The following is a 22,849-nucleotide window of genomic DNA, read 5'->3' on the forward strand; positions in this document are numbered from 1 at the left end:
GAGCCCCCCGCCCAGAAGGAGCGGTGGAGCCCCACGACGAAGCTGGACCCTCCCAAGGAGAAGGCAGCAGCAACCAGGTGCGAAGCTTCGTACCAGACGGGGGCCTATCCCCGGAGGAACTCGCAGACAGAGAAAGAAGTCGCCATCACGAACTCGAATTAGCCAAACTCAAAATCGAGGGCGAGTTGAAATTAGCCGAGAAAAAGCTAGCAGTGGAACAGATGCGAGTGCAAGGAGAACTAGAAGAGAAGAAACTCCAACGGGAACACGAAGGAAGGAGACTTCAACTGGAGCACGAACGCAGCTTGAAGGAAATGGAGCTGAAAGCAAAAAGCGAAGAAGCGCGGCCCCCGGGGAACCGAGAGGCGGCCTCCCCGGCGGAGCAGAGGGTCCACATCCCCAAGGATGTGGTCAAAGAATATTACAAAAACGATGACATTCAACAGTGGTTCAGGGCATACGAGGTCGCCATGACCTCCCATCGGGTCCCGCAGAAGGATTGGGGGGCCGGGTTGTGGGGACGATTCCTGAGCGAGGGGAGAGACACCCTGCTCGACCTACCAACCTCCATGCAGACCTCCTACAACCACATGAAAGAGGCCCTCCTCACAAGGTACGGCCTCACCCCGGAGATGTACCGCCAGCGGTTCCGGGACTGCAGGAAGAACCCGGGCACCACCTGGGTGGAGTATGTAAACTTCTTCAGCCGCGCATTCGATGGGTGGATCAAGGGCAGCAAGGTAACCACCCTAGAAGAACTAACCGACCTTATGTTGTGGGAACACCTGGCTGCGAACTGCTTTGTGGAACTGCGCCAGCATCTGCTCGACAGCAAGCTCACGGATCCGAGAAAGCTGGCTGTCGAGGCGGATCGCTGGACCAACCCCCGGGTCTCCCGGGGCCCTGTAGGAGAGTACCCCCGAGCCAGTCAGGGACCACCCCGCCAGAGAGGGGGGGGGAACCAGGGAGGGCAGAGAGTCCCAGTCCAGTCCCCCGAAAACCCAACCTCCGCCTTTCCCGGCACCCCCACCAGCTGTATCCGGCCCCCCCGTGAGACGGGGGCACCGGGTGACCATCACTTGTTTCCGTTGTCAGAAGCCCGGGCATTACGCCAACGACCCTGAATGCCCCATGGCCCCACACATCACCCAGGCAGCACCCCCCGCTAGACAGATAGCCAATGTAGCACTGGGGGAGGAGGTTGAGGAGACCGTAGAGTGGGAACCCGCAGCCATGGCCCTAGTATCCTTAGGAGATAGAGAAATGGTCCCTGGAAGCCTCCTGCCCTCCAACACGAAGAAATATGGGCAGCTCGTAACGATCAATGGCCACCAAGTAGAAGCCCTTCGTGACACCGGGGCCAGCATCATCGGTGTCCTCAGTCATTTGGTCAACGAAGACCAGGTCCTCCCTAACGTCTTTTGCCCGGTCATTTCCGCTGACAATACGGAAAGTCTGTGTAAGGTAGCTGATGGGTGTCCCTGAGTGGGTGTGCGCCCCCACCCCCACCCGACCCATGGCCGCCCGACTGACCCCCCTTGGGGAAGTCGACGACGTCCCGACCACTGAAGACAGGATGGTCCCCACATCCCCCCACAAGGAGGGTCGGTCGCCAGTGACGAACCCCCACCTTCCGACTCCGCACAGGTCACCGAGTTAGGCGATCTGCCCGAGTTGGCCCAGTGGCGCCACGAGGGGGGCCCCTCCCGAGAGGAGTTCTGCCGAGAGCAGGCTACCTGTCCTTCCCTGGTCGGGCCCCGGCAACAAGCAGAGGCCCAGGCCGCGGGCGACCAAACTGGAACGCACCAGGTGTATTGGGAGAATGACCTTTTGTACAGCGAGCAGAAGTCGGTGGAGCTAGGATCCGCCCGGGTGCTGGTGGTACCCCTACGCTTCCGAGACCTCCTCCTGGGCTTGGCCCACGACGTTCCCCTCGCAGGCCACTTGGGCCAGGACAAAACCTACAGTCGCCTCGTGACTCACTTCTACTGGCCCAGAATGAAAGCGGATGTAGAAGCCCACTGCAAGTCCTGTCCCACGTGCCAGGCTAGTGGGAAGAGCGGAGGAAAGCGCAAGGCTCCCCTCCAACCCTTCCCTGTCGTCAGTACCCCTTTTGAACGGGTCGGGATCGACATCGTGGGGCCTCTGGACAACCCAACCTCCCAAGGGCACCGCTTCATCCTCGTCCTGGTGGATCATGCCAACCGATACCCTGAAGCCTTACCCCTGCGCACCGTCACAGCCCCCGTGGTGGGCCGGGCGTTGATGGGAATCTTTTCCCGTATGGGTTTTCCCCGCGAGGGCGTGAGCGATCGCGGTACGAACTTCATCTCCAGATACATGACGTCCTTGTGGCAACAATGCGGAGTGTCCTATAAGTTCACCACCCCGTACCACCCCCAAGGAAACGGCCTGGTAGAGCGGTTTAACCGGACTCTGAAAGGGATGATCGCGTGCCTGGAAGAGCCCCTCCGGCGTAAGTGGGACGTCCTGCTCCCCTGCCTCCTGTTCGCCTACCGGGAAGTTCCCCAGAAATCCTTGGGGTTCAGCCCCTTTGAGTTACTCTACGGGCACCCCGTCCGGGGGCCCCTCAGCCTGGTCAAGGAAGGGTGGGAGGCGGCGCACCGAGGCCACCCCCGAGATGTGTTCCGATACGTCCTGACCCTCCGAAACCAGACTAGGAAGTTCCGAGAGATGGCCGAGGCCAACCTGGAGACGAGCCAGGAAGAGATGAAGCGCTGGTACGACCAGAATGCCACTCTGGTTGAGTTCCAGCCGGGCCAGCAGGTATGGGTCATGGCCCCTGTGAAACCCTGCGCCCTCCAGGATAAATGGACCGGGTCCTTCAAAGTGATTGAGCGGAAGAGCCAGGTCACGTACTTGGTGGACGTCCAGTCACCACGGGACCCCCTCCGGGTCCTCCACGTGAACCGCCTCAAGCCCCACTTTGTGCGGACGGAGCTGAGCCTCCTGCTGGCCACCGATGACGGGGCCGAGGAGAAGTCGGATCCCCTCCCTGACCTCCTGTGCACCAAAGAGAAGGACGGCTCCGTAGAGGGAGTAAACCTCTCCCCATCCCTCACTTCCCGGCAACGTGAGGATTGCCGCCAGCTCCTAGGGCAGTTTTCCGACCTATTCTCCCTGGTCCCCCAAGTCACCGACTGGTGTGTCCATGACGTGGACACCGGAGACAGCCCACCGGTGAAACACCGCGCCTACCAAGTCCCTGATCGGGTCCGGTCCTGCATTCAAGCCGAGGTCTCGAAGATGTTGACCTTAGGAGTGATCGAACCCTCAGACAGTCCCTGGGCCAGCCCCGTGGTCCTGGTCCCGAAAGCAGCTGCCCCCGGTGTCGCCCCAAAACTCCGCTTCTGCGTGGACTACCGGGGACTCAATGAAGTCACCCGAGCCGATGCCCACCCCATTCCCCGAGCCAACAAGCTCATTGACCGACTCGGGGCTGCTCGGTTCCTCAGCACCTTCGATCTCACCTGCGGCTACTGGCAAATTGCGCTCACAGAAGGAGCCAAGGAACGGTCCGCCTTCTCCACCCCGGATGGGCACTATCGCTTTCGCGTGATGCCCTTCGGGATGAAAAATGCCCCGGCCACCTTCCAGCGACTGGTAAATAGAGTCCTGGCCGGGCTGGAAACATTCAGCGCTGCCTATCTAGACGATATCGCAGTTTTCAGTTCCGAATGGAGTGAGCACCTCCAGCACCTCCGGAGGGTGCTAACCGCCCTGCGCCAGGCAGGCCTCACCGTGAAAGCCAGCAAGTGCCAGATTGGGCAAGGTTCGGTAGCCTACCTGGGGCACCAGGTCGGAAGCGGCCAGGTCGCCCCTCTACAGCCCAAAATCGACGTCATCCTAGCCTGGGAACCCCCCACCACCCAAACGGAGGTCCGAGCCTTTCTGGGCCTTACGGGCTAGTACCGGAGATTCATCCGGGGGTACGGCAGCCTAGTCGGTCCCCTCACGGAACTCGCGTCCAAGAAACAGCCCAAGAAAGTGCAGTGGACCCCTGCCTGCCAAGAGGCGTTCGATGCCCTAAAAACGGCCATGTGCACAGCCCCCGTCCTTCAGGCTCCCGACTACTCCAAGGAGTTTGTGGTACAAACGGACGCCTCCGAGCATGGAATTGGGGCCGTCCTGTCCCAGGTGAATGACCAAGGCCTAGACCAGCCCATAGCCTTCCTCAGCCGAAGGCTGTTGCCGAGAGAACAGAGATGGAGCACCATCGAGCGTGAGGCGTTCGCCGTAGTCTGGGCCCTCAAGAAGTTACGCCCCTATCTGTTCGGCACCCATTTCAAAGTCCAAACCGACCATCGCCCCTTGCGATGGCTCATGCAGATGCGAGGAGAAAACCCCAAACTACTGCGGTGGTGAATCTCCCTCCAGGGGATGGATTTCACCGTGGAACATCGCCCTGGTACTGACCACGCCAACGCCGATGGCCTCTCCCGGTTCTTCCGCCTCAGCGAAGAGAACCCCAAGAGGATGGGTAGTTCTCTCCGGCTTTCAGCTGGGGGGGACGCGTGTTAGACCCGGCCTCGTAGCATAGCCATCCCTGTCCCCGCACCACATAACCTGACCCATGCACCTCACGCAGCCCCCGAGCACACGGCCTAGCCGATCCTTCCCACCAGAACCCACACACACCCGACCCGGACTTCGCCTGCTGGGTGTCTGGGACTCCTCCCGACCCGGCCCTGAAAGGATCAAAAGACAATGGCAGGAAACCCCGACAAGCGACCCCCAGGTGACAAGACCCCTGCCTGCACAGACTCCGGACATCAAAGAGGAGTCGTCCTATAACAAGGGGTGCTCTGGGACTATCCGGGAGATTCGCCTTTGGAAACACCTGAGCCCTGCTGAGTGACTCGCGGCTCCCTGAAGATCGTAAGACCTCCGAACCTGTGCTTGAGCCCTGCTGAGTGACTCGCGGCTCCCCGAAAAGATCGTAAGACCTCCGACTTGTGCTTGAGCCCTGCTGAGTGACACGCGGCTCCCACAGACTCTCTTGGTCCCGCCGGACCCTGACGACAACAAGCGTATCCCCCAGCTCGAGGATTGTGAGCTGTGCGCCGGGTACGCCCCTGCATTTGATCCATATCCCCAAAGACTGTCCCGCTACCTCCTACTCCCCCTGAGACTCTGTGAGCCCGCGCTCCACTTGTATATATTTGCCTGGCTGATCATAAAGATCCTACAACTCCGATCTGATAAAGGTTTGTTCTTAAGAACTCCCGGTGTGGTGTCTCTTTGTCGTGTGGTGCCGAGTGTACGATCCTAGATACGAGATTCCTGCCCTGAGGAGTCTCCCGCCAGTGCCCGGCTACGATACCTTGAGGGTTGACCTCAGGCTAGTCAGTGCCCCTCCGGGCCCCTCTGAGGTCGCCTTCTAACAGAATGTTTTATTTCTCTCCACCCCGAGGCTGCACTTGTGTCAGAAAAAGACAATGTTTCCATAATTTTTTTTTTTTCTTTTTTGGATCCATTTCACAGGGGAGCAAATAAACGAAAGGAGGAAAGAGGGTAATACCCGTTTCTTGAAGTCTCGGTTTTCACTAACTGAGGAGCGAGACAGAAAGAGAGGGAAGACTCGGAGGCTTAGAGGCAGTCACCGTGGCGTGCGCACAGTTTCATTTATGGGGACTTGGGGAGGCTGAAGAGGCTTGCTTGCAGGCGCAGCCGTCTCCCTCTGCTGAGAGTGAGAGGGCCCCTGAAGCGTGGGGCCCCCCCGCGGGGGCTGCGGGGCCTGTGTTACGCCCCTGCATCCAGTGAAGGAAGGAGGCTGCAGGCCTTTGTCGCTGGTCACCGTGAGACTTCGGCACGATCTGATGGGAACTGGTTTGAGATATATAGATACAGATCTATAGATACATAGAGTGAGAGATATTGAGAGAGAGATATTGAGAGAGAGAGATATTGAGAGAGAGAGATATTGAGAGAGAGAGATATTGAGAGAGAGAGAGATATTGAGAGAGAGATATTGAGAGAGAGATATTGAGAGAGAGATATTGAGAGAGAGATATTGAGAGAGAGAGAGATATTGAGAGAGAGAGAGATATTGAGAGAGAGAGAGATATTGAGAGAGAGAGAGATATTGAGAGAGATATTGAGAGAGAGAGAGATATTGAGAGAGAGAGAGATATTGAGAGAGAGAGAGATATTGAGAGAGAGAGATATTGAGAGAGAGATATTGAGAGAGAGATATTGAGAGAGAGATATTGAGAGAGAGATATAGAGACGGAGAGATATAGAGACGGAGAGATATAGAGACGGAGAGATATAGAGACGGAGAGATATAGAGACGGAGAGATATTGAGAGAGAGAGAGAGAGATATTGAGAGAGAGATATATAGATGGATATCTCTATCCTTCCACCCTGAGCACCCCCTGCCCTCCTTCCCACCCCGTCTCCCCTCTCCTGACCTCATTTGCTGCCTGACAAACTGAAGGCTGAAAACATGAGTCCTTTATCTGAGGCCCCTGTGAAAGGAGAGCTACATTTTAATTCTGCTTTGCAGAACAACTTCACCTTTGTCCCAAAAACCATGACGTGTATCAATCGGGGAATGTTGAAGCGCACTACTCACCCGTGAGGGTCTCAAGGTGCTGGGGAGGGAGAGCAGCTCCGGTTAGTTGAAGAGCCAGGTCTTGAGGGTCTTCCTGAAGATGTGCAGGGTGGGGGCGTCTCTGAGGTCGATTGGACCAGCAGTAGAGCAAGGCTCTCCCGCTGGACCACCAGGGATGAGGGCAGGCAGGAGCCTGCGGGTGGAGGAGCCTGCGGGTGGAGGAGCCTGCGGGTGCAGGAGCCTGCGGGTGGCTGCGGGTGGAGGAGCCTGCGGGTGGAGGAGCCGGCGGGTGGAGGAGCCTGCGGGTGCAGGAGCCTGCGGGTAGAAGAGGGCCTCGAACACCCACCTGCACAGGGCAGCGGCACGACAGCGGAGCTGCTGGGGGAGACAGCAGGTCTCTACCAGGAGGTCAGAGGTCAACGGTCCTGCTCATAATACACCCGAGTGCCTTATTTCTTTTATCTCCCAAAGGACTTGGCAAGAATGAATATTGCAATTTGTGAAACACACGCGAATAAGGATGTACAAACAAGACACGAAAATAAAATTAAAACTCGCAGAAACCTGTCTGAAAGGAAACAAAGCGTGATCTGCTTCTAAAGACCCCCCTCAGCGACTCTTCTACGAACTGGAATTCTGAATTTAACATTTGAATTCGATCCTGGGTATTTTCAGTTTTCAAAGCTGGGGAGACCTCGCAGAACAGATATATCCAGTGGTTTACACAAACCTACCAATGTCTAACAAGGCATGTATTTAAAATTGGGGAAAGTGCCGGCACACCAAGACAGTCCTCTGAAAACCGGGACTGTCTGGGGAAATCCAGTACGTCTGGTCACCGTACCATGAGCAAGCTGGGGTGTCGGTCTGTTGTAGCCTTTTGGTTCCTCAGGGTGTCGGTGCCATGAGTGAGGGTGGGCTGTTGGTCTTTTGAGTAGATTGACTTGTCGTTATTTAGGGGAGAGGGGTCCTCGGGTGTCATTGCCCTGAGTGAGCTGGGGGTGTCGTTCTTTTGAGGAGATTGAGTTGTCATTGCTTTGGGTGTTGGATCCCTTTGGTGGGGCAGCACCCGAAGACCACAGCAGGGTGGGTTTTCAGTGCCACTGATGATACAAATCTTTGAGATGGTTAACCGGTTCCATCATCAAGTTGTAGTTGGGCTCTGGGGCAGTGAGTGCGTCGGGTCATTTGTGCCCTAAGCCAGCGGGGTTGTCGAGGTCTCAGGAGGTCTGAGTGGGTGATTTAAGGGAGGGAAGTTAGTTGTGCTTGGGTTCCATGAAAGATGGTTTATGGTCTGCGTGGTACGGGCTGGCCAGACTCGACAGACTCCAGTGATGCTTGCCTGTTCATGCTTTGTCACCTGTCCGTCTGAGGGGGACTTGTGCACTACGCTTTGACACTCACACTGATGGAATAAAAACATGCATTAAACTGCGCATGTCTTGGCCGGTGGGGAGAACTGGTCCTGGTAATGTGCACCATGTGTATGTGAAGAGCTGAGGGGGCCTGCAAGCGGGCATCGCAGCTCTGTAACGGGGCGCTGTCTCCCCGCGCCCTGACCAGTGAACGCTACCAGCGTCCCACTTACTGTGGTATAATGGGGCTGGCCCCACTGAGGCTCCACCAAGGACCCTGTGTGTGTGACGCTCGATAGTGGGGAAATGTGAGAGAGGGAACCCAAGCGGGGAGCAACAAGAAGGGGGATAAAAGCACAATCCATCTCTCCCACTCGGTCCCCCCTCTGTCTATCTCTCTCTGTCTCCTCCTCTCTCTTTCTCCTCTTCCTCCCTCTGTCTCCTTCTCTCCCTTCCTCTCTGTCTCCTTCTCTCCCTTCCTCTCTCTTCCTTACTCCTAACTCAGTGCCCCCGAGAAAATGTATATTTTTTAAATACTTAGAATATCATAGTTTTCACAAATATTTGCTCAAAACCATTGCTGTACCTAGTCGATGATAAATGATGCTCCTAAGCAGTGGTTTAACCAAGGGCGTAGCCTTTTCTTCACATGGTCACATCTCATCAGTGAGGAAGGATAACCGATGGGCTGTTTGCTGTGGCTGTCCCTCGTACCGAGAATCCCCTCTAGTGTACCAGTGCCAGCTGTTTGCTGTGGCTGTCCCTCGTACCGAGAATCCCCTCTAGTGTACCGGTGCCAGCTGTTTGCCATGGCTCTCCCTTGTGCCAAGGATCCCCTCTAGTGTACCGGTGCCAGCTGTTTGCCATGGCTGTCCATAATGCAGAGAATCCCCTCTAGTGTACCGGTGCCAGCTGTTTGCCATGGCTCTCCCTTGTGCCAAGGATCCCCTCTAGTGTACCGGTGCCAGCTGTTTGCCATGGCTGTCCATAATGCAGAGAATCCCCTCTAGTGTACCGGTGCCAGCTGTTTGCCATGGCTCTCCCTTGTGCCAAGGATCCCCTCTAGTGTACCGGTGCCAGCTGTTTGCCATGGCTGTCCATAATGCAGAGAATCCCCTCTAGTGTACCGATGCCAGCTGTTTGCTGTGGCTGCCCATTAAGCTGAGCATCGTCTCTAGTGTACCGGCGGTGCCAGCCGTTTGATGTGGCTTCCTCTTATGCCAAGAGTCTCTTCTACTGTACCGGTGCCAGCTGTTTGCTGTAGCTGCCTCTTATGCCGAAAATCCCTTGTAGCGTACCAGTACCGCGTGTTTGCCATGCCTTCCCCTTATGCTGAGAATCCCCTATAGGGTACTCGTGCCGGCTGTTTGCCATGGCACTGTGCCCACTGAGTCCTCTCTGGCAGACCGCCTCAGTCCCAGTCCTATGTGACTGCCCTGCAGAGAGGGTTCCTGTGGTACTGAACTGACCCCATAAGTGGCTCATAAGATTGGGGCCATCGTGAAGCCCAGCTCACAGCCCTTGGTGGCGAGTGCCCCGGGGGCCCTTACTGTCCGTGTCTTCTCCCCGACCGACCCCTACTCTCTACTAGCCCTCCTGGACAACTGATACTGCATCAAATAAAGGTCGTACAAGGTCTATCAGTTCCGTGGGGCAGCGGTGAAATATTAGGGGTGGGGGTGCAAAAATGTCATGCGGTCTTCCCGGGTGGGGGGCGTGGGCTAGGCTTGCTGCCAACAACTAGCGCCCTAGTTGGTGCCGGCCCTCTCCCCTGTAGATTAGAGGTTCTGGCTCTCCCCCCTTCGGGTTACAGAGGTGCCGGCCCTCTCCCCTTTGGGATGCAGGGGTGCCGGCCCTCTCCCCTTTGGGATGCAGGGGTGCCGGCCCTCTCCCCTTTGGGATGCAGGGGTGCCGGCCCTCTCCCCTTTGGGATGCAGGGGTGCCGGCCCTCTCCCCTTTGGGATGCAGGGGTGCCGGCCCTCTCCCCTTTGGGATGCAGGGGTGCCGGCCCTCTCCCCTTTGGGATGCAGGGGTGCCGGCCCTCTCCCCTTTGGGATGCAGGAGTGCCGGCCCTCTCCCCTTTGGGATGCAGGGGTGCCGGCCCTCTCCCCTTTGGGATGCAGGGGTGCCGGCCCTCTCCCCTTTGGGATGCAGGGGTGCCGGCCCTCTGCCCTTTGGGATGCAGGGGTGCCGGCCCTCTCCCCTTCGAGATGCAGGGGTGCCGGCCCTCTCCCCTTCGAGATGCAGGGGTGCCGGCCCTCTCCCCTTCGAGATGCAGGGGTGCCGGCCCTCTCCCCTTCGGGATGCAGGGGTGCCGGCCCTCTCCCCTTCGGGATGCAGGGGTGCCGGCCCTCTCCCCTTCGGGATGCAGGGGTGCCGGCCCTCTCCCCTTCGGGATGCAGGGGTGCCGGCCCTCTCCCCTTCGGGATGCAGGGGTGCCGGCCCTCTCCCCTTTGGGATGCAGGGGTGCCGGCCCTCTCCCCTTTGGGATGCAGGGGTGCCGGCCCTCTCCCCTTTGGGATGCAGGGGTGCCGGCCCTCTCCCCTTTGGGATGCAGGGGTGCCGGCCCACTCCAATTCGGATCGCAGGGGTGCCGGCCCTCTCCCCTTCGGATCGCAGGGGTGCCGGCCCTCTCCCCTTCGGATCGCAGGGGTGCCGGCCCTCTCCCCTTCGGATCGCAGGGGTGCCGGCCCTCTCCCCTTCGGATCGCAGGGGTGCCGGCCCTCTCCCCTTCGGATCGCAGGGGTGCCGACCCTCTCCCCTTCGGATCGCAGGGGTGCCGGCCCTCTCCCCTTCGGATCGCAGGGGTGCCGGCCCTCTCCCCTTCGGATCGCAGGGGTGCCGGCCCTCTCCCCTGTGGTTCGCAGGGGTGCTGGCCCTCTCCCCTGTGGTTCGCAGGGGTGCTGGCCCTTTCCCCTGTGGATCGCAGGGGTGCTGGCCCTCTCCCCTGTGGTTCGCAGGGGTGCTGGCCCTCTCCCCTGTGGTTCGCAGGGGTGCTGGCCCTCTCCCCTGTGGTTCGCAGGGGTGCTGGCCCGCTCCCCTGTGGATCGCAGGGGTGCCGGCCCTCTCCCCTGTGGATCGCAGGGGTGCCGGCCCTCTCCCCTGTGGATCGCAGGGGTGCCGGCCCTCTCCCCTGTGGATCGCAGGGGTGCCGGCCCTCTCCCCTGTGGATCGCAGGGGTGCCGGCCCTCTCCCCTGTGGATCGCAGGGGTGCCGGCCCTCTCCCCTGTGGATCGCAGGGGTGCCGGCCCTCTCCCCTGTGGATCGCAGGGGTGCCGGCCCTCTCCCCTGTGGATCGCAGGGGTGCCGGCCCTCTCCCCTGTGGATAGCAGGGGTGCCGGCCCTCTCCCCTGTGGATCGCAGGGGTGCCGGCCCTCTCCCCTGTGGATCGCAGGGGTGCCGGCCCTCTCCCCTTTGGATCGCAGGGGTGCCGGCCCTCTCCCCTGTGGACCGCAGGGGTGCCGGCCCTCTCCCCTGTGGACCGCAGGGGTGCCGGCCCTCTCCCCTGTGGACCGCAGGGGTGCCGGCCCTCTCCCCTGTGGATCGCAGGGGTGCCGGCCCTCTCCCCTGTGGATTACAGAGGTGCAGGTACTCCGAACCTGAAACAACCTGCCCATCGGAGCCCTGCCTCCAGGGTTACATTCTCTGTGGTCGTGCCCAACCCCGTTAAAATGTATTAACTGCCCACGGCAAAGACGGTCTGTGCAGCTGCTGCAGCAAAAACACCTTATTTATAAACTTCAGTTCAGCGAAGCCTTTTGGGCAGCCGTTTGCATTGGAGATTCGAAAAACAATGCTCCCACATACTTCTCCTGCCCCCCCACCCAGCATGGTGCATAGTTCAGAGGTTTCTGCGCCTCTTGCCAAAGACTGAATGTGTGAGTGTTAAGTTCTTTGAGTGCAAGCTCAAGCTTTCAGTCTCTGAGGTTGATAATATGAATGTCCCTTACTTTGGGAGTATTTTATAGTAAGTGTAGAAAACAATTCAGTTGACTTTTTGTCGTCCTACGAGGAAGCAGGGTCCGTATTGATTTGCATAAGGCGGGACATATGTCTTGAGTGGCATGGTGGGTGAAAAATGATGGACTGGAATGCGGCCTGATGAGTTGCCATTGACTGAGATTAGTTCGTGTTCCATGATCACCAGGGTTGGATTGGGATTAGAAATCGGCCGGGCACGCAAAAAAAAAATGTGGCCCACATTTGCATATTACCTTTCCTCAAAACGCTGCTTCAGTGAAGGTATATAAACACCTGAAAACAAGTGAGGCCACTTCTGCTCAGGCCCCATGCCCCCCCTCAGTATGCACACATTAATGGGACGGCCCAGCGAGAGTGACTCCTCTGCCGTTGATCAAAGGGAGGTAATGGACGCCCATCTGCCTCCAGGAAGGCCACTCAGGTACCCACTGGGCCGCTGGCAACATCTGAACACAAAAGACTCGGCCCTCAGGCTGCTAAAAAAGCAGCCCATGGCTGGAACTTCGATACCGGACCCTTATCCATTGCCCGAGTGCCCGCTTTACCAATCCAGCCCTGATGATCACCTTGTTTGTTGCAATTGCCCCCTGAGTGCGACGGGCAGGCGCAAATGTGGTCACGTGCTCACTGTTGAACAGATGGCGGTGGTAGTGTTTTCTGTCTGTCCCCTCGGGCACTGGTCAGATCCCAACACATAGCCAGCCTTTGGGGTTCTCCCCTTCTCCCCTCAGTTTTTAATGTCCTGAAACCTAATGCCTTTGGGTGGTACCTGCTCCCGTTGGTTGACTTCGGATGCCCCTCCTATGAAATTCGTGCCACTCCCCCACCCCCCTCCCCCCCCCCCACACCCCAATCCCCCCTCCCCGCCCTCCATGTTCCCTTCTCCCCTCAAGGGATTTTTAGGTCTGGCTTACAGACTTCTTTTGGCTGTGTTGCCAAAAGACCTCTTGTGGACCGTACTAAAACTGAGAGTGGGCCCATGGGGCCACCCCCACCCTCCTTGTCGATTACCCCCTCCCATCCCAACAAAAGAAACTGAGCTCTGACGCGACCAGCACTAGTCATGGATGGCGCTTTTTCCCAACTTTCATTCATGCTGCAAAGAAACCATGGTGCACAGCAGCTGCATTGAATCTGTGCTGCACATTGAGATAGCCAATAGCTATTGCATAGGCGAGACCTATTTGTCTTTGCTAATGCTTGTTATACATTTTGTGAGATGTGACCTGGTTTCAGCTTGTTATACATTGAGAAAGTAGAAAGTCACCTTGTGGCTTCTGGTGTCATGTGTGCCCCGTGTGCACTGCCCTCCGTGTGTTCCTAGAGCAGTCCTGTTCTGATTGCTCGCCCGTGTCTTCTAGCTGCCCCAGCAGGGCTCTCTCGTGCCAGGTGTGTAAACACGGAAAGGAAAGAGTGCCCTGTGCCAGCCACTAAAGGCTTCCTGCTTTTTCATCTCTCCAGGTCTCTGCAGGAACCTCTGGCTGTGAGTGTCGGTGACTGCGGCTGCACAACAGGCCTCCTTTGGGAAAGGGGGAGGGTACCCTTACCAGGGCTTGCCTTGAGTATGGGCGAGCTGAGCCCAGGCCTGGGTGTTAATACTCCGAACGGCGCAGCCAGGAGCTGCCAGACTTCATGTCTTACAAACAGCAGCTCATCTATCCCTCTTGGTCTCAATTGGGACTGTTAAAGACTTTGTAACCAGCCCTTAATGTACCTCAGTGCATTTGTTAGGGCCCCATCAACCCCCTGCCCTTCTACCATCTTCCACACACGGCAATGACCCCCATCAGCCCCTGTCCTTCTCCCTTACATCTCCTGAGGTCACACCGCAACGACTCCCCACAACACACACCAAATGTTCTTTCTGCCCAGTGGGCTGTCCCGATCAAGCCAATTTAGATCCGTGCCTGGCCCTTACTGTATCATGAGTGTTACATGGCATGACAGTAATGCTGCATCCACTACAGCCACCTAACACCTGTGGAACGGTTCGCAAAAAACAAGTCTGTTTTAACTTTAACTCCATGTCTTTTATTTCACAGTCTCCAGAAAAATACACAAAAAGAAAGAAACAGAGGTTCGAGATTAACAAAACATCTTCTTTTCTTCAGTAGGGCCTTTGCAGTTCCTGTCCGCCGGTACCATCAACAGAAAGAAGAGATAAAGTAAGTCCCTGGTTTATTTATTTCAGTTGTGTATGTTAGAGCAGCGATCCTTTTTAGGGCTCGCTAGAGGCAGGGCATGCGCTGCTCTGGCGAGACATTTAGTTAGTGGATTTTCAAAGTGCTACCCAGGCTTTTGCTGGCCACAAGCTTGAGTGCATGTGCACGCGCGCAGCCCCCATCTGCCTTTCCCTTGTTGTCATGGGTAATTAAGCGCCTCTCTCCAGGCATCTTTTTTTTATTGCAGTTCCATGACGTGCTCTCCGGCCGCGCGGCCATTGAGTTCCATGACGTGCTCTCCGGCCGCGCGGCCATTGCTTGTTATACTTAGGTACACAAATGGCTTTGTGAATCGGGCCTTTATGTAGCGATTGAGTGTGTTTTATTTCAAGGAGTTGCACAATTGCACACTGTGGGATGTGAGAGAGAGACGGACCACGGTGATAGTGAGAATGGGCGCTGTGTCCCTGTATTTATTGCAGTCGGTTTGAGGACAGTAAACCAAACAAAACAAAAAAAAAGAGAAGGAGCAGTGTAGATGTCTCCGTCAGTGTCAATCTTCAGCCGGGGTATGCGTAGGGTCACGGTTCTCCGTCTTTTGGATACAGGTTGGACCTTGATCCCCTCTCGTTGGGTTGAGATGCGAAGTCGGGCCAGAAAAAAAAGACAAAAGAAAAGAAGGCACTGGTCAGTGATCAGGGTACCACAGCGTGTGACTAGGGATACACCCGCGTTGGAAGTGTAATACACACTCGGTGAGGGTCTCAGTGCGAAGGGTAGGGAGTAGGACCATCACCAGGAGTAGTAAGGGGGGGGCAAAGGCGTATGCACGGGAAAAAGGAACCTCGAGTTTCCCCGGGAGGTCTAATTACCTTGCCCCTTCTCTAGCCTGCCGTTTTTCTTGTCCCCACCCCCGATCCCCCGAACTCTGGCATGCACCTGTTCAAGCCACGACCCTCCCGTGGGGCCGTGGCCGGGCGCTGCGTCCTCCTCACGGGTTCTTTGGTTCTCTCCTCTCGATCCGGGCTCCCGACATGCTTCTTGCACTGGTTCTCGCGTCTCCGTCAGTCGGCACTCGTCCTCTTCCGGGTTCGACGTTCCGCTTTCGTCAGCGGGAGACTCCTTCTTGTTGGTCCCTGGGACGCGGAACTCCGCCCTCATGACGAAAGGGGTGGGAGGAAAGAGCCAATCCGCGTCAGCTTCCTGGTCCGTGGCAGGGAACTCATGTGCATCAGGGGGCTGGAACGAAGAAAGAACGGGGGGGGATCAAGGGGGCCATCAGGTGAGGTCTCGGTGACACTGGGCACTCCTCGACACACACGTAGTTACAAAATGTGATTTAGTGCGATTACTCGCCCTTTCCCCTTTTCTTCCTCTGAACAGTTGCCACTTTCTTTCGGGGACACTCTGGCAGCAGTGCCACTGGGCAGCACGGTTAGCTGCGGTACGTAAAGCAGCCCGTCAGCTCTGACACTCCGTCTTCCTGACTACGATGCGGAGTGTAAACTGGAACATTTAAATATTGATATAGCTGTCAAGATTCCGATGCGATTGTCTCCTCGAGCAGCTCACCACACATTACATGTTTTATTGTAACTCATATTAGGCGTCTGCAAGCCTACGGCTCATCCTTGCTAGCCCATTAGCACGCACGCCACGTACCGCCGAGGTTTAACTGACTTACTTCTGGAGGATTTGCCGTAGTTGCTAGGAAACCTGCCTGTGTTCTTTTCACTTCTTATACCGCATTAGCTTTTCAATTGATAAGGCTGTACCTTTTGGTACTAAGGGATTTATGCAGAATCAAACAATGGCCGTGAGACTGTGGATAGATAAGCTAAAGTAGACATGTTCTTTACACAAGTAATACATGGGATTAGAGTCAAGAGAAAGAACTGAACACGAGTCGGCCCAATTTCAGTGTTTTCAAAGTATTTCGGAAAACAGAACGATTGGTCGATGAGAGCAAATTGTGCTATGCTGGGTTTAATATACCATAGTGTTTGTGAGTTTACAGCCCGCATGCATTTCCCGTTTCTTGTTTTTTGTGAGCCTGGTATTTGCAGAGATCGATTCCATACCTGTGTTATCGAGGACGGTTTAAAGGTTGGGCACCTGGGCCATGAGGGATTTGCATCACTGCTTCAACAATCCCGCTCTGCACACACTCTCAAGAATAAAGGTTAATAATAATTCTTCATTAAAATTCAAGCTCACATTCCTGCAGAAACATGGATAAGACTTTATGTAATTGAATATGTGCATTTCAGGAGAGCCGGATGATGTACTCTCGATCTTCAAACTGTGTTTTGTATCTCTTGCCTACTGAACACAAAAAAGATGAATACGTATAACGGTTTACTGATTGGTGGTACTAAAGCACCTATGGCCGCACCTTCAAGGAGTCGTTCGGATCAGTACTGGCCTTAATATTAACACTCCAGCGTTCTTGCAGCATTCCAGCATTTCTTGAATAAAGATGCAGACACGTGTTGTCTAATGTGTTTAATGTTTGAGCTAATACCTTTTGTAACAACTAATACGGAAAAACCCCAAGCGTGTGCCACTTTATATACAGCTACAATTTAACCGCATTGACTAATGTTCTCCACGCAATTGATATTGGCTCGATATTCAGTGTAAGATCTGAATCTCAGACGTACGCTTGATTCATTTGAATGTCAGAAATGTTCAAGTTATGAGGACGCACAGAGCCCGACAGTGTGCCGTTTTTGCTACAGGAAAGTTCTTCTTTTCAGTACTTTTAGCTCTGGATACACAGCACATCTATTTGCATAATCTATTGCTCCCAATGTATTGCGGGCATGAACGTGGCATATGCGCGATGCACACCCAAACGTTCAGTTATCGACAATTTCAGCCTAAATCTTATTGGACATACATTCCTCCCTATTGTCAACGCTTGCCAAGTAAAGAGAAATAAACATATGTTATAATTAGTAACCCAAACGTATGCTCCGTGGAAAGCCCCATGAACACCACTCTTCCTTTAGGAACTAACGCTAATTCTCCTTTGATGTTTCATAGATATTGGTTACCTTTCCCTTGCTCCTCTTGTTTTGATTTCAGTGCCTAACACCCAAGCATTGGTTCCCCTACTTTACTAATTTTCTCCGCATTCTAACTGTCGTGCAGCTTACTAAGCTAAACAAGCATTGACATAGCCAATAGGTCTCGCCTTTGGGACCTTATAAATATTTAGTTCTGCAGCACAATATCCTTGGTGCAACAACATCAACTGTTGCATGGCTAAACACTTATAAGGTCCCAAAGGCGAGACCTATTGGCTATGCCAATGCTAGTTTCCTTTTAGAGTGAGGTTAATGGAAGGCTGGTATAAGAGGAAAGGACCCGTGATCACGTTCAACAAAAACAAAAAATCAAATGGGCCAAAGTAAAATTCTCTTTACCTTTAACCCGAATAGTGCTGTTTCAGCGTGAGCAGTATCCCTTTCCAATAGATTTTCCTTCAAGTCTGCTTCCTCCCCTTCTCCCTGTCCCGTATACCTCCAGGGGCAGACTGGCTGTAGTAGGCACCGTGCGTTTCCCCGATGAGCCACAGGGTGGGGGACGGTTTTGGGCCCCTGGGTGCCGTTTTTGTTACCAGGGGTTGGAAAAATCGCCCCCCTGTTACGAAATCGTCCAAAACCGGCCCTAGCAAACAGCTCGGCTGCACCCCCTCTCCCTCTAGCGGGGACTGGCCGAGCAGTTTGCCAGGGCCGGTTTCGGTTCCCAGTCCAGCCCTGTATACCTCCCACTTGTGGCTTTCTCTCCCACTTAAAAGCTCTGCTTAGGAGCCTTTCACGCATCTGGCTGAGCCACGTTCCTCCTGGGACGTGGCTAGGAGTGGGGTCCAACACGCCCTCTCTCCTTCAGATGTCACTGAGTTCCTCCTTGGCTTGGGTTTTTCTTGCTTTGGCTGCTACGGCTCCTCAGGAACCGCATCCGCAACCTGAGCTGAATACTCTCTCCTTGATTGGCTGTTCGGCGGTGCGCAACCAGATTCTCTGCCCTCTTCCTCCCTAGAGGTTGCCTCGTCTCCTCCTTTTGACGTGCTGGCGTTTCACGGAAGTTCCAGTTTCTGTGTGATTTATACCATTCTGTCTCATCAGAGGTATGTCCTATTAACTATTCAAGGATCAGGAGGTGAGTCTTTGAACCCCCCTCCCCCCACACCACCCCGCCTCCACTGAATTATATTCTTCCTTGCAGACCCAAGAGGCAGCTTGTAAAGCCAATGCATTCATTAGGGCTTTGGGTGTGACATAGTCCACAATCTTCGTCCACTATGTGCTTATTTTGAGGGGAATCCTCATATGCTTCTTCGCCATTTCCAGTGCCTGGATGTGCAGTGCTTCTGCTCGATAAATTGTGCATTTTGTTCACGTATGGAATACCAGCTGAGATCTTCCAATTGACAGGGGGAGGGACCAGACCCTTCTGTCGGGTGTCTAGTGGTGTCGCTGAGATCTTCCAGTTGACCGGGGATAGAAAGAAACACTTCTGTCGTGTGTCTAGTCCTCTCACTGAGATCTTCCAGTTGACAGGGAGTATAAAGGGAAACTTCTGTTGGGTGTGTAGTGGTCTCGCTGAGATCTTCCAGTTGACGGGGACAAGAAAGAGACCCTTCTGTCGTGTGTCTAGTCATCTCACTGAGATCTTCCAGTTGACAGGGAGTATAAAGAGAAACTTCTTACGGGTGTCTAGTAGTCTCGCTGAGATCTTCCAATTCCATGCGAGACTTCATCGAGAGTAGCGCTCTACCTTGACCTAGGTGTGTTTGTGCAATAGTGGCTGGGAGATGTGGCTCTCAGACACGGACGTGGTACGTAAATCTTGGGTGTCTTCTTGGTTTGAGGATGCTGGCCAAAGACGTCTGCTCAATGTCATCTTCTTCCTCAGACTTGCTTAAGGGGGCCATCTACGGAGTGATTCATTGATGGGCCACTGAGATTCTGGATGGATTGTCCTCTTTGCTGCTTTCAGTGCCAAAAAGATCTGCTTCTCTGGAGTTTCGGGGATATCTGATGATGCATCTTATAGAACTTGGAGGTGTTATTTTGTTTGGGGTGGAAGGGTGCTGGTTACAGACATTGTGATGATCCGACCACAGCTATATTGAGTTGCATCTGGGGTGGTGTTGGAAAGGTGTCATTCTGGTTTGCATTCTCCAGTGGTGATGCTAGGAGAACCCCGGTCTTCAGAAGGTGAGGGGAGGCACCCGGTGTCCGCTGTGTTGAGTGTTGATAGTTAGTCCCCTGCAGGTGGCCAATGAAGTAGCATGAAAAAAAAGCCGTCGAGCAGATTGGGTTCAGGAACACAGTTGTTGGCTTTGCCAATGTTTGTCTTCATAATAGGGTTTAAAAATAGTATAAAAAACCATTTCAAAATACTTGAGAAATAGCAAACCCATAGCATAAGATATCTCAAAACTATACATTGAAGTCACTGTTGTCAATCTTTTTACGTCACGGTTCATTTTTCAAATCCTTTTCACTCTAAACACTAAACAGAATAAGGAAATGCAGAAACATAAGAGGAATGCTTTCGAAAGATTCCTTTACTTTTCACTGGATTCAGCCATTTTGTCTTGTGCAGTAACCCAGTAAGCAGATGTATGGGCTCCAGGAGAAGTGTCATGCTAAGTTCACCTCTTACCACTGACACTAGCTATGCTACCTGCATGCGAGCGAGTGCAGCAGATGGCCCTTCCCTCACCGCCACAAAAGCTTGCTCTTTCATGCAATCTGTGGAATGCAGGAGATAAAACCAAAGCAACCCTGAAAGGCTGCTCTTTAGCCGAACCCCAACAGCACAAGCAGGGAGGGGTGCAGGACAACGGAATGAAAAGCCTTCAGGCTCAGAAGTCTTTTCACGATTGCCCTGGTACTCCTGTTTGGGAGCGATGGGCATTAAACCTACTCATCTAGTGCTGCAATTACGCTTTCTTCCATTGGCACAGCATGTATGTGGCAGACGCGAACATGTTACATGCTAGATGAACTCTACATACACAAAACCCATGTTCTACACCCAGGAGAAGTGGAGAACTCCAAATCTGCATGTCTTACATGAGGGGTTTAGGAGGGCCTGCCACCACCTTGAAGCGTCCCCCACTGCTATCGATAGTTTATTTGTGGGGTGCTCTCTGTCCAGAAGAGTCTTGTGCAGCCGTGCAGTTTATGGGGGAGAGCCACAGAAGAGGCCACAAGTGACCCGCATGGGCAGGCGGCCTGCGTGGTCAGGCGGTGGCAAACGGCCCTCAAGGGCAATTGGTCACAAGTGGGCAGTTGTTCGCAAGTGGCCCGCATGGGCAGGTGGGACAGGGCCTCCCTGGCAGCGCCAGGACCTCTGTCCCTTCAGTATTCACACTGACTTGTTCCCGCTGGAGCCGAGGGTTTAGGAGTGGCCGGGAGAGCCTGCAGTGTATTTTATAATTTGGGAAGCCTCCCTCGCGTCCCTGATCCGGGCCAAGCCAGTTGCGCCTGGCAATGAGTTGTATTTTTAAGCTCCAAGGTCTGCGGCGTGTTTCCAACCAGTACCTTCCAAGTGCCAGGACAGTATCCCACATGCGCTTCCTGTGTGGATGTGGCACACAAACGTGCCCAGGCCTGAGCGCTTCCCAAACCTGATTTTCTGCTGCGTGTTCCTTGTGAGCCCGGGGTGGGGACGCCCTGCTCAGGTTAAGGTGCGATGGGGCAGGCACGGTACTTCAGCACAGGCGAGGACTGCAGAGTGCTTATTACTCATGCAACAGGGGCTGTATTACACATTATCACAGTTTGCGTGTGGCGCACTTTGAAAAGGTGCGCCGGGCAGAGTGATAATGCGCCCCATTATGGTGTATGCGCTGCCCTCAGGGCAGCCGCGACCTCGGCCTCTCCCCAGGGCAGCGCATTCATGTGAAAACACAGAGCATCCGCTCTGTGTTTTCACAGTTCAGGTGGCACCCGCCTGCACTTTCAAGGGGGATAAGAGATGTCTGGGGGGGTCCATGGGACCTCTTTTACCCCCGCACAGGGCTGCTGTCAGGAGGCACACTGACAGTGCCTTTTAAATGGCGCACGACAGTGCGCCTCCTGAGGGCTTCTTTGACTCTGCGCCTGCAATATGGCGTGGGTGCAGAGGCAAAGGTATACCCTCATTTGCATAGGGCACTCCCCTATGCAAATGAAGGAACACCCTCTGTTGATGGTGCTGGCTCTTTAAGTACGTCAGCGCTATCAGTATTATAGAAGGGGGCGCACAAGCATCTGCGTCCCCTTCTATAATAGCAAAGCGCCCCAGGAGCGCGCAAAGCATGTTCAACGTCGGGTGCGCCCCCGGGGCACCCTGTGTAATACGGCCCCAGGTGGTGGATAATCCATCCTGGGTGGGCAGCTGTGTAACCAGACTCTTGGCGCACCGCTTCTCGTGTGCCAAGGGAATCTTTCGGCATTTCCTCTTTGTAGAGTTGTGTTGCTCCTTTGCAGCGTGTTTTCTCCTGCTCCACCTGGCCTCAGCGCAGTGAACCTGCATTGGACTCCATCCAAGCGGGCTCCTTGACTGATGCCAACCTCAGGACCGCCATCTTGAGCACTAGCTCCGCGCTGGCGAAGCTGTAAAGCATGGAGTCGGCGTGTGACCGTGGGCGTTGCACACGGGACCTGGGCGTTGCACACGTGACCTGGGCGTTGCACACGGGACCTGGGCGTTGCACACGGGACCTGGGCGTTGCACACGTGATCTTGAGCGTTTCACGGTAGAAGGGGGTCGGCGGGGGGGAGGGGGAGACTTCGCCTTCCTCCGGCTAATACTAAATACACCCCATAGTCCCAGGACGGCCTCCGCAGAGGGCGTTTCTCGGGTCCGCCCCCCTTGGGCATAAACACTTGTCACAAGTTCATGTTGTGGGGTGAGACCAGAAAAGGAACAGCGTCTCGCACCAGAAACCCTCTTAACAATGTATTATAACAACACAATATTTATTACAAAATCTCCAGTGGACGGTCTTTCCGTGTCCATCCAGGCCGAGAAACAGGAGAGCCCTTCAGTCCGCGGGACGTGTGAGCTGGAGCCTGGATACGTTATGGGTTTAGATGGCGTCTTTGGCGTCCCTGTCCCGTGACCCTGTCCAAGGGCAGTGGAGCGATGTGCGGAGGCAGACCCCGTCCACAGGTCAGAGGAGGCAGCTGCCAGTGCTCGTTAGAGAAGAGTTCTTAACTCATTCCTAACCTGGAGTAGGCTTGGGGCGCTCTTGATGGATGCTGGGGTGCTGTTCCAGATACGGGGTGCATCGACGGAGAAGGCTTGTTGCCCTGTCTCAGTGCCCATTTAAGCGTTCCGTCCACTATCTTGTTCTTTTGCATATGTCGCCCTAAGTTGGCAGGGTATGCCCAAACGTCGGTCCCGTGCTCACTGTGCCACTGGATTCAAGCTAGCTTGGCTGAGATGGGGTGTTACCCCGAAACCGGTCCCAGGATGCTTGTTTCTGGTCCAGGGAGGACCTGGCCTGGCCGTTCGGGCTGGACTGTTCCCATGAGGCACAGGGTCAAGACTGATTTGCATATGGCTTGGTCTAAGCTGGGGTGGCATACAGCCAGTGAAATGCAACGCAACAGGTGCAGGGTGACGTAACCAGTGTAATGTAACAGGTGTGGGGTATGCTAGCCATGTAATGGGCACAGGCGGCTGCAACCAGAATCATTTCATGCGACCGGTGCATAGGGTGTAACCAGTACAATGCAACGGGTGCATGGAGACGCAACCAGTG

The 22,849-nt window shown here is 54.9% G+C and overlaps 1 protein-coding gene across 16 annotated transcripts in view; it reads left to right on the forward strand.

Annotated features, from left to right (window-relative positions):
* Nucleotides 1–22,849, forward strand: part of PACSIN3 (protein kinase C and casein kinase substrate in neurons 3) — a 339,753-nt gene that overhangs the window by 95,786 nt on the left and 221,118 nt on the right. For 9 of the 16 annotated variants that reach the window (XM_085646611.1, XM_085646617.1, XM_085646623.1 and 6 more), the window contains one exon: nt 14,026–14,079. The exons of 1 other annotated variant lie outside the window; for it this stretch is intronic. The gene's annotated coding sequence lies outside the window, so the exon portion shown is untranslated. The remainder of the gene's footprint in view (nt 1–14,025; nt 14,080–22,849) is intronic. 6 more of the 16 variants (XM_085646612.1, XM_085646618.1, XM_085646624.1 and 3 more) reach the window with 1 other exon arrangement.

This window comes from Triturus cristatus, chromosome 3_1, assembly GCF_964204655.1.
Source record: "Triturus cristatus chromosome 3_1, aTriCri1.1, whole genome shotgun sequence".
Classification (NCBI taxonomy): Eukaryota; Metazoa; Chordata; class Amphibia; order Caudata; family Salamandridae; genus Triturus; species Triturus cristatus.